Source organism: Delphinus delphis, chromosome 3 (genome assembly GCF_949987515.2).
Source record: "Delphinus delphis chromosome 3, mDelDel1.2, whole genome shotgun sequence".
Taxonomy (NCBI): domain Eukaryota; kingdom Metazoa; phylum Chordata; class Mammalia; order Artiodactyla; family Delphinidae; genus Delphinus; species Delphinus delphis.
Window position 1 is genome coordinate 19,410,226 of NC_082685.1, and position 15,379 is coordinate 19,425,604.

The 15,379-nt window shown below is 36.0% G+C and overlaps 1 protein-coding gene across 2 annotated transcripts in view; it reads left to right on the plus strand.

The window, feature by feature from the left end:
• Positions 1 to 15,379, plus strand: part of CNOT6 (CCR4-NOT transcription complex subunit 6) — a 66,894-nt gene that overhangs the window by 21,105 nt on the left and 30,410 nt on the right. Inside the window, exon 2 of one of the 2 annotated variants that reach the window (XM_060008255.1) lies at positions 15,137 to 15,191. The exons of the other annotated variant lie outside the window; for it this stretch is intronic. The gene's annotated coding sequence lies outside the window, so the exon portion shown is untranslated. The remainder of the gene's footprint in view (positions 1 to 15,136; positions 15,192 to 15,379) is intronic. 2 annotated transcript variants of the gene reach the window in all.

Sequence of the window (15,379 nt, forward strand, 5' to 3'; positions counted from 1 at the left end):
CAACCCTATTCCATTTATAGATGCCAACTGGAATCTTGATGGTTAACAGAGTCTAATTACTTGGTGGTTCTTCAGTTCCCATTTTGTCTTCCCAAATGTGTAAGAGGACTTAAAGTTGTGCTCAACAACTCAGTCTTTCAGCCCCAGCTTTCACCTCATCTACTTGATTCTGCTGCTTGTGATTCAACATATTCTTCCAGAAGTAACGTGGTGGGATGTGTCTCGCTCATTACTGCTTGTGATTTAACATATTCTTCCAGAAGTAATGTGGTGGGATGTGTCTCGCTCATTACTTCTGTTTGCTTCCCTTTCCTCCAGGTTCTTTGTCTCTCACATCTTTGCTGCCTCTGTAGTCCTCCATTGCTTTTGAGCTCATTTTGGGGCGGGGGGGGTTCTTCTATTTTTACCTAGTTTTTCTTTCCCCCAGTGGGATGATTGGTCAACAACAAATTACTCTCTTGTTATAGGAAACTGAAATCCAGATGTGCACAGATTTGAAAATTCTGCTTAAAGAATCTGCAGATACCAAACAACTCTCAGATTCCTCATTTGGTGGTGGTCTTATTGCTTTTTCATTGTATGGGCGCAACACTGGTTACCTGGTTTTGAGATACATCTGTATTCGAGAACAACTACTTGTTCCAGGCTCTTGAAGTAGCAGTGTAGGGCAAGGAGAATGTACTAACCAGAGCCACATCCAGGAACCTTCCAGGAAATAGGGGCTTGGGTCTGGACTCCTTGGTCATTAAATGATCTTTGAATCAGGTGCCCTGGCTGTAGGCTGCATATTAGTCTTTTCTACTTTGTGACATTTTCCAACATTTTGAAAGCTTGAGTTTATCATGAAAGTAATCTGTATTCACTCTTACTGTTTTTCCATAGGAGAGTGATAGACCATGTCTCTCAAATTCTGGATCAAATACTTCTGATTTTTTTAAAAAATTAAATATTATATTTGGCTCTGTTTTGGTAATGTGAGAAGTGTAGCTCCAGAGTCAGGTAGCTTTAGTTATGTTATCAGCTTGTGCATCTGCCCCCCCCCCCACCCCCTGGACAACCCTGGTGTCTGCTATATGGAAGTTCATAGTGGGGGTGGGTAAACAGGGGAGGAGGGAAACCCAAGTAGAGATAACAGATACTGAATGGTGGCTCTGAGGCCATCATGAACTCATTGGAATCACTTACATGTCACTCATTCATTCATTTATTCTGAAACTTCTGATGGGATATAAGATTTCAGGAATCCAGCAGGCTATAGGAGGAAATTCCCACAATAAGGTAATTATCAAACCATGATAAATACAGGGGAGAAAGCTTGAACCATTTATCATCTTTAAGATTGTCTTAAACAGGGGAAATCATGGAAAGCATCCTTAGAATAGCTGACTCCTGAGTTAATGATGTTAGTCAGAGGAAGGCAGAGTTAACCACATCTTAGGAAGAGGGGACATTTGAGAATATAAAAAAGTATACAGTGGAAGTCTCTCATCCCCCTGTTAAACCTCCTAGCATGCACAGGCATGTGGCCATTCACGTACAGCTTTATTAATTTCTTTTGCATCCCTTTGGAATCCTTCTGTGCATATACAACATAGATTCTTATTCCATACCTTATTTTTAATTCAAAAGGTAGTATATTATACACATATTTCTGCACTGTGCTCTTTTTTTTAATGTAACATGTTTTAGAGCGATTTCTAAATAAGTATATAGATAGCTTTCCTATATGTTTTTAGCTCCATAATGTTCTATCACATGTTACTGTAATTTATTTCCGTGGTACAGTACTGATGGTCAGTCTGTGACAAACAGTGTTGTAGTGAATAACCTTGTAGGTTATTTTGTATTTCTGCTGATATATTTGTAGGTGAAATGGTATATGCGTTTGTAATTTTGACAGAAGTAATGTAATGACTCGTTGGGAAGAAATGTAAAACGATGATCTCTTTCTGTTTTATTATAGGGAGTCAAGTTTAAAAGTGAAGCATGCAGTTAAAACTATAAAGACTCTAACCTTTAATGTGTTTTAGAACTTCTCTTAAACTTAGAGGGATTTTAGAAAATCTTTTGTAGCAAAAGAAAAAGAAAAAAAAGTTTGAAGGTCTATATAGTTCCATTAGTTTTTCATTTTTCCTTTTATTAAATCAAATTAAAGAAGCATGTATAGTTCAGTCCATTTTGATTCCTATTTATTTTTTATATTAACAATATGAATGTGATATAATGGTAGTTATGCTGGGTGATAGAATTTTTTTTAATGGTGCTGTATTATTTAATAAGCATGTTCATCTAAAAAATGTTATGTTTTTAAGAAAAGTGTAAGATTAACTAGTTTAGATGTTAGTGACTCAGCTTTGCAAAAAGACATCTTCTTTTCTTTTTCTTTTTTTTTTTTTTTTTTTGTGGTACGCGGGCCTCTCACCGCTGTGGCCTCTCCCACCGCGGAGCACAGGCTTTGGGCACGCAGGCTCAGCAGCCATGGCTCACGGGCCCAGCCGCTCCACGGCATGTGGGATCCTCCCGGACCGGAGCACGAACCCGTGTCCCCTGCATCAGCAGGCGGACTCTCAACCACTGCGCCACCAGGGAAGCCCCTAAACATCTTCTTTTCTTAAGGGCAGTTATTAAGTGGTAGAGCTACTTAGTGGTAGAGCACAGAACTGTAAAATGTAAGTCCCGTGACTTTGAATGTGTCATTCTTTTCTACATCACACTGGTGGTCATTTTGTTTTGAACTAACATTCTCCCCTTTCTCTCACTTTTTGTCTTCTTCCTAATATTTGGCCTTAGTCTTTCCATTCTCAGGTTCTAGGCTTATTACCTTCAGGTATAATCTTTTACTTATTAGATCTGTTTAATTTGAACAAGCTGCATCTCTCTGTTGCTATGAGGACATGAATTCCTTCCCACCACAGTTCAACAGATGTGTATGTACCTTTGTAATTGTGTTTTCCTTTATCAATCGAAACTTCCATTTGTTAACTCATATGAACTTAACACTTGGTGCATTAAGTTCATTTCCTCCCATGTCAACGCTGCTATTTTTAAACTAAGCATTATTGCTATATTTAATCTGCCAGATGTTTTCCTTAGCACCCTTTGTGTAATTTAATCTAGTTTCTTTCCAAATCTTACAACAGAGTCTTCCTTTTGTGAGGTTGCAGTTTCCCTTGCTAGGAGCCTGAAATCCTAGTCTTGAACTTCATCAGGAGTTGTGACTGGAGAAAAATTCAAATTACCACCTTTTCCAATTATAGTTGATTCTCATTATTCGCTGTAGTTATGTTCTATATAACTACCTGAGTTAGCAAATACTGAACCATTACTCCCAGAGGAAATAAAGAGTTAGGTTCCTATGAACCTCTGGTGGTAACATTTTGTCAGCTGATCAATACTTAAGCTGTTTTGTGTGTTTCTATTTAAAGACACCTTGTTTAATGTATATTGTCACTCATTAAAATTAAACTCATGGCCAGCAGCCCTGTAACTTGTGCCTGAAGGATGCTTTATCTAAGGTACATCACACAGCCTTGCATTCAGCACTACACTTGAGGGCCATTTTATACATCAGAATCACTTAGAAAGCACAAAAATGCAAAAACTGTGGCACTAAATAGTGAAAAAGATACTTGTTTACATTGTGAGAGCTGCAACAAGAAGAAAGAGTGTTGCCTTGTTGGACCTCAGCTGGAAACTTGAGCAACTCCAATTTTTACTACTCTGCGCATATTTGTGAATGACTATGAAATCGTTGTAAGAATTGATTTGGGAATTACACATAAATTTGAAGGAGTGGGCAAATTGCAAATACAGAATCCAGGAGTAATGAAGATCAACTGTAATTCTTATTTCTTCTACGATGTCAGAGTTTTAGAGATTTAGTCAAGATTTCGGGTTTTTTTCTGAATCTGCAAATGTGGAGGTAGTGATCTCTCTGTAGGTAACCGTGATTACACCTGATCTCTTTAGTGCTTGCTAATCACCCCTCTCATTTCAGAGAGCACTAATTAGATTCTTTCTGTCTCCTGATATTTAGCAATAAAGGATTCTGGGCACTTTAGAATGAAATTACTTATCAAAACAGGGCTCTTAACCTAGACCAGGATAATCCCAGCTTTTCTCAAGTCACTATACTGCTTAAACTTGAATGCAAATTTTTGAGTGCTCATGAATATGTTCAGTTTATGGAGAAGTAAATAGATGTCATCAGAACCTCAAAAGTTGTCTTCCTTGTTCATTGCCCTCTACCAGAAAATTAGGAACCTTAATTTCTTGGATAACCTAGTTCTACTAGTAGAGATTTATCTTTCTCTACAGTATGTTACATTCTTTTGCTTCTATAACCTTTGATCTTTTTTTTTTTTTTGGTGGTACACGGGCCTCTCACTGTTGTGGCCTCTCCCATTGTGGAGCACAGGCTCTGGACGCGCAGGCTCAGCGGCCATGGCTTACGGGCCTAGCTGCTCCGCGGCATGTGGGATCTTCCCGGACCGGGGCACGAACCCGTGTCCCCTGAATCGGCAGGCGGACTCTCAACCACTGCGCCACCAGGGAAGCCCAACCTTTGATCTTTTAAACCAAATTTTTTTCAAAAATGGAGTACTATAATATAATGCTTTGAAATTTGCTTTTTTCCTACTTTCTTTTTTTAAAAAAAAACTTTCCATATCAATGTATATAGCTCTACTGCATCCTCTTTAATGGCTGCAGAATTGCATTGTATGTGTGATCCAAAATTTAAGTATGCCCTATTAATGATCATTTATGTTATTTCAAATTTTTCCCTACTACTAACAGTATATATCTTGGCATACTTGAATAGCATTTTCATAAGGTAAACCTCTAATTGTGGAATTGTGGTGGGGCAAAGAATATTCAGATTTAAAATTTTAGTAGCTGTTACTACAGGATTAAAATATGGTTTAAAATATGGTTGTATTTTTCCCATAATGCATGAGTGCATCTCTTTTCCCCTTAGCCTTGTCATTACTGGGTATTAATCTTCTTTGCTATTTTCATAGGTAGAAGTGTTTTATTTAAATTTGCATCTCTTTCATTACTGAAATGAACTTTTTAAAATTACTGATCCTTTGTTTTTTATTGATTGATTTACTTGTTCTTATCTGTTGTTTGTTTTCCTATTGCTGATTGCTTTATTTTTTGTTTTATTGTTTAAAAATTTATTTCATTTATTTATTTTTGGCTGTGTTGGGTCTTTGTTGCTTCGCGCTGCTTTCTTTAGCTGCAGCGAGCAGGGGCTACTCTTCATTGCGGTGCGTAGGCTTCTCATTTGCGGTGGCTTCTCTTGTTGCAGAGCTCAGGCTCTAGGTGCATGGGCTCAGTAGTTGTGGCTCGCAGGCTCTAGAGCACAGGCTCAGTAGTTGTGGCGCACAGGCTTAGTTGCTCCACGGCATTTGGGATCTTCCCAGACCAGGGGTCAAACCCATGTCCCCTGCATTGGCAGGCGGATTCTTAACCACTGTGCCACCAGGGAAGCCCATACTTTTTGTTTTATTTTTTATTATGGAGCTCACATAAAAAATCCTGAGGGTAGGAACTTTGTCTTATTTACCATTCTGTCCCCACACCGGCATACTAGTCACTGAAAGTTGGCTGAATTAATGGATGTTATCTCTTTGGCTGCCGAACATGTTGACATCTCCACCATATACAGTTGACCCTTGGAATTACCGGTTTGAACTGCATAGGCCCTCTTATATGCAGGTTTTTTTCAGTAAATGCACACTGCAGTACTACACGATCCAAGGTTGGTTGAATCCGAGGATGCAGAACTGCAGATACAGAGGACTTACTGCAGGTTATGTGTGGAGCCTCCACATTGTTCAAAGGTCAACTGTAGAGGTTTTAAATTTTAATGAATTCAAACCTGACAGTGCTTTCATTGTTGGATTCTAGGATATGAGTTATGCTTAGATATATTCTCTTCCATTTCTTTTCTGGGTTTTGGTGTTTATAAATTTATTCCAGAACTTTTCTTTTTGGCGTATGGTGGAGATCTGAGTCTTCCCTTCCCTTCTGTCTCCAACCCCTGTATGATTGATGTATTTATATATGATTCCTTATACTTGACTTTTATTTTTCCCTTCCCTTCTTCACAGACTTTCTGGTTTTCTTTTAGGCTACCTTATTGTTTGAGAATTTTATATCCTTCCAATTAAGTTGAAGTATAAAAATACATTTCTCAAGTCCTTTTACCTTTTCTTCTTAAGTAGTACCTTGAGTGTAGGGGGCTGAAACATGTGGTGGGCTCTCAGTAAATAGTTTATTATATTTTAAGTGCTTTATTCATATTGAATATTAGCTGTGTGTTTCAGTTTTATGACCTGAAAATTAAGTAAATCAAATTGAGTTTACAAATAGTCTGTGTCACAGATTCTACTCTTATTATACAGTAAGGAAAAACACCTTCTTAGATCAAGATAGATTTTATTACACAACTTTATTGAGGTATAGTTGACATGTAATAATTGAGTAATGTGATATATTTTGATCTATGTGTACATCTTTGAAACCATCACCACATTCAAGAATGAACATACCCATCATTCCCCTAAATTTGTAATCCATCCTTCCCTGCCACCCTCATTTCTTCATCCCCTCTCCCATACACAGGCAACCACTGTTCTGGTTTCTATAACCATAGATTACATTTTGTAGAATTTTTATGTAAATGAAGTCATAAGGTATGTACTCTTTTATTTTTGTCTACTCTACTTAATTTGAGGTTTATCCATTTTTGTTGGTCAGTACTTCATTCCTTTTATTATCGAGTATTGTTCCATTATTTGGATATGCCAACATTTGTTTATCATTCACTTGTTGATGAACATATTTGGATGATTTCTAGTATTTGGGTATTACAAATTAAGCTGCTGTGAACATTTTATGTGTAAGTCTTTGTGTGGGCATAGCTTTGTTTCTCTTGGGCAAATACCTAAGAATGGAACTGGTCATATGATAGGTGTATGTCTAACTTTTAAAAATACTGACAGACTGTTTTGCAAAGAGGTTGTCTCATTTTACATTCCTGTTACATGTCTTTGATCCATACCCTCACCAACACTTGGCAAGGCAAGTGTTTTTAATTTTAGCCATTCTTCTGGGTGTGCACTGGTATCTCATTGTGGTTTTAATTTGAATTTTCCTAATGACTACTCATGTTGAGCATCTTTTCATGTGATTATTTGCCATCTCTATGTCGTCTTTGGTGAAGTGTCTGTTCACATCATTTACCTGTTTTAGGTTGTTTTCTTTTTATTGAGTTTTGAGAGTTCTTTATATAATTAGTCCAGAAATCAGGTAGTGTTGGTCTTTTAGCTTTGTTCTTTTTCAGAGTTGCTTTGGCTTTTCTGAGTCCTTTGAATTTTCATATGAATTTTAAAATCAGCATGCCAGTTTCAAACTTGTTGGTATTTTCATTGGGATTGTTGACTCTGTAAACCACTTTGGGGAGATCTAACATCTTAACAATATTGAATCTTCTGATCTGTGAACACTGTATCTCTCTTCACTTACTTAGGACTTCTTTCATTTCTCTCAGCATTGTTGTTCTTAGTATACATGGGTTCTGCACATTTTTTTGGTCAAATTTACCCCTAAATGTTTCATAATTTTGATATATAATACAGTAATTGTAAATGTTATGATTTTTAAATTTCAATTTCTGATTGTTCATTGCTAGCATACAGAAATACAGTATTTTTGTATATCGATCTTTTGTTCTATGACTTTGCTAAACTCACATATTGGTAGCATTTTTATAGATTCCATAGGATTTTTAAATAGATGATTTGGTATTTGCAAATAAAGAGCTTTACTTTTCCCTTTTCAGTTTTTAATTTTTCTTGTCTTCTTGGAATGGCTAGGACTTCTGGTATAATGTTGAATGGTAGTGGTGAGAGTAGATACTCTTGCTTTGTTTCTGACCTTAGGGAAAGGATTTATCCCTTAACCACTAAGCTTTTTGTAGATGCCCTTTATCAAGATTGAGGAAGCTCTCTATTCTTAGCTTACTGAGAGTTTAAAAATTTTTTTTTAGTGTACAAGAGGATTCATTTTATTTTATTTTTATTAAAAATTTTTTTCAAATTTCTTATACAATCTTTAGAGGTTACACTCCATTTACAGTTATTATAGAATATTGGCTATATTCTCCGTGTTGTACAATACATCCTTGTGGCCTGTCTTTCACCCAGTAGTTTGTACCTCCCACCCGTATATCGCCCCCGCCCTCCCACCACTGGTAACTACTAGTCTGTTCTCTATATCTGTGAGTGTGTACCTCCTTTTTGTTATATTCACTAGATATATTTTTTAGATTCCATATATAAATGATATCATACAACATTTGTCTTTCCCTTTCTGACTTATTCACTTAGCATAATGCCTTCCAAGTCCATCCATGTTGCTGCAAATGGCAAAATTTCATTCCTTTTTATGGCCGAGCAGTATTTCATTGTATCTATATACCACATCTTTATCCATTCATCTGTTGATGGACACTTAGGTTGCTTCCATGTCTTAGCAATTGCAAATAATGCTGCTATTAATATTGAGAAGCATGTATCTTTTGGAATTAGTGTTTAAAGAGTGGAATTGCTGGGTCATCTGGTAATTCTATTTTTAGTTTTTTGAGAAACCTCATACTGTTTTCCACAGTGGCTGCACCAGTTTACATTCCCACCAACGGTGTAGGAGGGTTCCCTTTCCTCTACATCCTTACCAACATTTGTTATTAGTGTTCTTTTTGGTGATAGCCATTCTGACAGGTGTGAGGGGTATCTCATTGTGGTTTTAATTTGCATTTCCCAATGATAAGAGATGTTGAGCATCTTTTCATGTGCCTGTTGGCCATCTTCATTTCCTCTTTGGAAAACTAATCAGTTCTGCCCATTTTTTAATCGGGTTGGTTGTTTTTGATACCGAGTTTTATGAGCTTTTTATATATGTTGGATATTAATCCCTTATAGGTCATATCATTTGCAAATATTTACTCCCATTGAGTAGGTTGTCTTTTTGTTTTGTTGATGGTTTCCTTTGCTGTGCAAAAGCTTTTAAGTTTAATTAGGTTGCATTTGTTTATTTTTGCTTTTATTTCCTTTACTTTAGGAGACAGATCCCCAAAAAATATTGCTGCGATTTATGTCAAAGATTGTTCTGCCTATGTTTTCCTATAGGAGGTTTTTAGTATCTGGTCTTAAATTTAGGTCTTAAATCCATTTTGAGTTTATTTTTGTACATGGTGTTAGAGAATGTACTAATTTCACTCATTTACATATAGCTGTCCAGTTTTCCCAACACCACTTTTTGAAGAGATCGTCTTTTCTCTGTTGTGTAGTCTTACCTCCTTTGTCATAGATTAATTGACCATAAGTGTGTAGGTTTATTTCTGGGCTTTCTGTCCTGTTCCACTGATCTATGTGTCTGTTTTTGTCACAGTACCATACTGTTTTGAGTACTGTAGCTTGTAGTATAGTCTGAAGTCAGGGGGTATAATTCCTCCCACTCTGTTTTTCTTTCTCAAGATTGTTTTGGCTGTTCGAGGTCTTTTCTGTTTTGATACAAATTTAAAATTTGTTTTTCTAGTTCTGTGAAAAATGCCATTGTTAATTTGATAGGGATTGCATTGAATCTGTAGATTGCCTTGGATAGTATGGTCATTTTAACATTATTGATTCTTCCAATCCAAAACATGATATATCTTTCCATCTGTGTTTGTTGTCTTCAGTTTCTTTCATTAGGGTCTAATAGTTGTTTGGAGTACAGGTCTTTTGCCTCTTTAGGTAAGTTTATTCCTAGGTATTTTATTCTTTTTGATGTGATGCAAAATGATGTTTCTTTCATTTCTTTCTGGTAGTTTGTTGTTAGTGTATAGAAATGCAACAGATTACTGTATATTAATTTTGTATCCTGCAACTTTACCAAATTCATTGATGAGCTCTAGTAGTTTTCTGGTGGCATCCTTAGAATTTTCTATGTATAGTGTCATGTCATCTGCAAACAGTGACAGTTTTACTTCTTCCTTTCTAATTTGATTCCCTTTATTTCTCGTCTGATTACTGTGGCTAAGACTTCCAAACTATGTTGAATAAAAGTGGCAAGAGTGGGCATCCTTGTCTTGTTCCTGATCTTAGAGGGAATGCTTTCAGTTTTTCACCATTGAGTATGATGCTAGCTGTGGGTTTGTTATATATGACCTTTATTGTGTTGAGGTAAGTTCCCTCTATATCCACAACCTCTGGAGAGTTTTTTTATCATAAATGTATGTTGGTTTTTTTCAGAAGTGTTTTCTGTATCTATTGAGATGATCCTATGGTTTTTATTCTTCAATTTGTTAATGTGGTATATCCCATTGATTGGTTTGTGGATATTGAAAAATCCTTGCATCCCTGGGATAAATCCCACTTGATCATGGTGTATGATCCTTTTAATGTGTTGTTGGATTCAATTTGCTATTATTTTGTTGAGGATTTTTGCATCTATGTTCATCAGTGATATTGGCCTGTAATTTTTTTTGTTATATCTTTGTCTGATTTTGGTATCAGGGTGTTGCTGGCCTCATAGAACGAGATTAGAAATGTTCCTTCCTCTATAATTTTTTGGAATAATTTTAGAAGGTTAGATGTTAACTGTTCTCTAAAAATTTAGTAGAATTCACCAGTGAAGCCATCTGGTCCTGGACTTTTGTTTGTTGGGAGTTTTAAAGTTATTGATTCAAAATCAATACTGGTAATTGGTCTGTTCATGTTTTCTATTTCTTCCTGGTTAATTCTTGGGAGATTATACCTTTCTAAGAATTTGTCCATTTCTTACCGATTGTCCATTTTATTGGTATATAGTTGTTCATAGTAGTCTCTTATGATCCTTTGTATTTCTGTGGTATCGGTTGTAACTTCTCCTTTTTTCATTTCTGATTTTATTGATTTGGGCCCTGTCCCCTTTTATCTTGATGAGTCTGGCTAAAGGTTTATCAATTTTGTTTATCTTTTCAAAGAACCAACTTTTAGTTTTATTGATCTTTATTATTTTTTTAGTCTCCATTTCATTTATTTCTGCTCTGATCTTCATGATTTCTTTCCTTCTACTAACTTTGGGTTTTGTTTGTTCTTTCTCTGGTTGCTTTAGGTGTAAGTTTAGGTTGTTTATTTGAGATTTTTCTTGTTTCCTGAGGTTAGCTTGTATCACTATAAATTTCCCTCTTAGAACTGCTTTTGCTGTGTCCCATAGGTTTTGGATCATTGTGTTTTCAGTTTCATTTTCATTTTCACTTGTCTCTAGGTATTTTTGATTTCCTCTTTGATTTCTTCAGTGGTGCATTGACTGTTTAATAGCATATTGTTTGTGTTTTTTGCATTTTTTTTCCTTGTAGTTGATTTCTGGTCTCATAGCATTGTGGTCAGAAAAGATGCTTAATATGATTTCAGTTTTCTTAAATTTACCAAGGCTTGTTTTGTGGCCTAGCATGTGATCTGTCCTGGAGAATGTTCCATGTGCACTTGAAAAGAATGTTTATTCTGCTGCTTTTGGATGGAATGCTCTATATATTTATCAGTTAAGTCGTTTTGTCTAATGTGTCATTTAAGGTCTCTGTTTCCTTATTGATTTTCTCTCTGATGACTTATCCGTTGATGTAAGTGGGGTGTTAAGTCCCCTACTATTATTATATTATTGTTGATTTCTCCTTTTATGTATGTTAATATTTGCCTTATATATTTAAGTGCTTCTGTGTTGGGTGCATATATATTTACAGTTGTTATATCTTCTTCCTGGATTGATCCTTTGGTCATTATGTAGTGTCCTTCTTGGTCTTCTGTAACAATGTTTATTTTAAAGTCTGTTTTGTCTGATATAAGTATTGCTACTCTGGCTTTCTTTTGGTTTCCATTTGGGTAGAATTCCTTTTTTCCATTCACTCACTCTGTGTGTGTCTTTAGTTCTGAAGTGAGTGTTTTGTAGGTAGCGTATATAGGGTATTGTTTTTGCATCCATTCAGCCACTCTGTGTCTTTTGGTTGGAGCATTTAGTCTATTTACGTTTAAGGTAATTATTGATATGTATATTCTATTTGCCATTTTGTTAATTGTTTTAGATTTGGTTTTTTAGGTCTTTTTTCCCTTCTTTTGTTCTCTTGTGATTTGATGACTGTCTTTAGTGTTACGTTTGAATTCCTTTTTCTTTTTTGTGTGTATATCTATTATAGATACTTGGTTTGTGGTTACCATGAGGTTTGTATAGCAGTGTATATGCATTCTAAAAACCCTGCATTTGTACTCTCCTCCCCTTACAATTAGTGTTTTTGATATCACATTTTACGTCTTATTTTTTTGTGTATCTCTTAACTGCTTATTGTGGACATAGTGATTTTACTACTTTTTGTTTTTTAGCCTCCCTACTAGGATTTTGTGTGTGTATGATTTCCTACTTTTACTGTATGCTTGCCTTTACTGGTGAGCTTTTTCATTTTCATAACTTTCTTTCTAGTTGTGGCCTTTTATTTTTCACCTAGAGAAGTTCCCTTAACATTTGTTGTAAAGCTGGTTTGTTGTAAAGCTTAGCTTTTGCTTGTCTGTAAAGCTTTTGATTTCTCCAAATCTGAATGAGAGCCTTGCTGGGTAGAATATTCTTGGTTGTAGGTTTTTCCCTTTCATTACTTTAAATATATTGTGCCACTCACCTCTGGCCTGTAGAGTTGCTGCTGAAAAATCAGCTGGTATGAGATTTTTAAAAATCAGGAATGGATGCTGATTTTGTCAAATGCTCTTCCTGCATTTATTTAGATGATTTTCTTTTCTGAGAAAACATTTTTTAAATTATATTTTTTGAATGTTCAACAAACCTAGCATTTTCTGGCACAAATCTTACTTGGTCATTATCCTTTTAATATATTGTTGGATCTGTTTTGTCAGTTTACATTTATGTTCATGAGGATGTCATTTTGTAACTTTCTTGTACTAGTTTTGTCTGGTTTTGGTGTCAGGATGATGATGACCTTATAGAATGAGTTGGGAAGTGTCCTCTTCAGTTTTCTGGATGAATTTGTGTAGAATTGATACTAATTCTTCCTTAAATGTTTGGTAGTATTCGCCAATGAACTCTTCTGGTTCTAGAATATTCTTTTTGGGAAGGTTTTTTTATCAGATACATTCATAATGTTGTGCATCCATCACTACCATCCATCTCCATAGCTCTTTTCATTTTGCAGTTTGCCATCACTCTTGAAAGTTTTTTTCTGGGTTGCTAGGTCAATAGGACATTTTTCCTTCAGTGCATTAATGTGGAAATTTTTCTGTCTCTGTATGTGTGTGTCTGTCTGCCTCTCTTTTGGTGACAGCTGTAATTGGTAACAGTATAATTCACACAATTCACCCACTTAAGGTGCAAATTCAGTAGTTTTTATATATTTACAGAGTTGTGCACCCATTACCATAGTCAATTTGAGAACATTTTCACTGTCCCCTCAACACATTAGCAGTCATTCCCCATTTCCTCTTAACCATGGTGTTCAACTTTAGAAATTCAATTTGAGTGTGCTATCTTGTATCACTAGTTACTATGTTTAGCCTTCTAGCTTCTGACCATATGGAATGTAATTAAAGTAACTTTTAATGTCTGTCTACTAATTTTATCATCATTATCTTTTCTGGACTGGTCTTAATTGACTGACTTTTCATTATGGATGATATTTTCCTGTTTCTTTGCATACCTAGTAATTTTTAATTGGGTGCCAGATATTGTGAATTTTACCTTATTGAGTGATGTGTGAACCTGGGTGATGTGTGAACCTAGGGGTTGTTACCTTTACTCCTTTTGGGTGTTTTTTTCCTCTGGCTCAGGCAATTTCTCACATACATATGGTGATCAGTACTCAGTTGACAACTTGAGGGGAACCTCAAATCTCCAGACCTTTCTGTTCATCTCTCTCCTCTCTGGTACTCTGCCTTTGTAAATTCTAGTCATCCTGGCTTCCCTGGACATTCGCTCTGTGTCCTGAACTTGCGGGAGATCAGTGTTCTTTCCCTGGAATCCCCTCCCTGTGCTGCTGTTGGCCTGTCTTGTTTGTTTTTCATCCTTCAGGGATCACTCTCCTGTGCCTATTGGATCAATCTCCTGATTGATCTCTGATATTTGTTGATTCATGTATATTGTCTGGTTTTATACTTGTTCAGGTGGGATAGTACATTTGGTCCCTGTTATTCCATTTTGATTAGAAGTCTCTAGACTGCTTTTTCAGCCAATAGAAAATCAGTTTTCAAAGACTTATATTTTCATTACATCCATTTGTTTCATTCTCTCTCAGACTATAACCTGCACTATTAAAAATATTATGGGGAGGGCTTCCCTGGTGGCGCAGTGGTTGAGAGTCTGCCTGCCGATGCAGGGGACACAGGTTCGTGCCCCAGTCCGGGAAGATCCCATATGCTGTGGAATGGCTGGGCCCGTGAGCCATGGCTGCTGAGCCTGCATGTCTGGAGCCTGTGCTCCGCAATGGGAGAGGCCACAACAGTGAGAGGCCAACATACTCCAAAAAAAAAAAAAAAAAAAAAATATTATGGGGAAAATTCTTAGGTGAATTTAGAAACAATTGTCATCTTACCAGGAACTGCCAAAGTACAGATTTAATATTGCATTGAAAGAAATTATTGTTTCTAGTCACAACTCTTACCTCTTGAATCCTATGTCTGTTACTGTTTGATTATGTATAGTTATGACTTAATATCTGAAATGCTTCTGGGCAGGTGTTTTTCCTTTTAATTATACAGTACAGATTTGTCTAATTACATGATTATTGATGAAATTATTACTTTGGTACTCTTGGTTTTAAAAGTTTGCTAAGCTGAGAATATCTCACGTATCTTCTGTTTTAGGCAAAATTCTTGTTTTCTGGAGTATAGATTATGAATAGCCTCTGAGATACTAGATTTGATTTTTTTTTTGCATAAGTCCAAATCATTCATGTTGAAATATTGGACTTATCATTACTATAAATTATTCATGCTTTTTCTTGTCATAGCTGAGGCTAATTTAAAGGATAAAGTCTTAACTATTGTATTCTTAAAAATAACATTGGAATCTAAATATTGATATATTGCCTTAAATGGGTTTTTTTTTTTTTTAGTCTGCCAAGTGGAGAGTTTATAACTTAATCATAGCAGTGAATTGTTCTAGAATCGGTAAGGTTTCTACTATTGACCCCTTTCTCACAATTTTTTGTGTGATAAGTTATTACTCAATATGGGACTTCCCTGGTGGCGCAGTGGTTAAGAATCCACCTGCAAATGCAGGGTATATGGGTTGAGCCCAGGTCCAGGAAGATCCCACATGCTGCGGAGCAACTAAGCCTGTGCGCCACAACTACTGA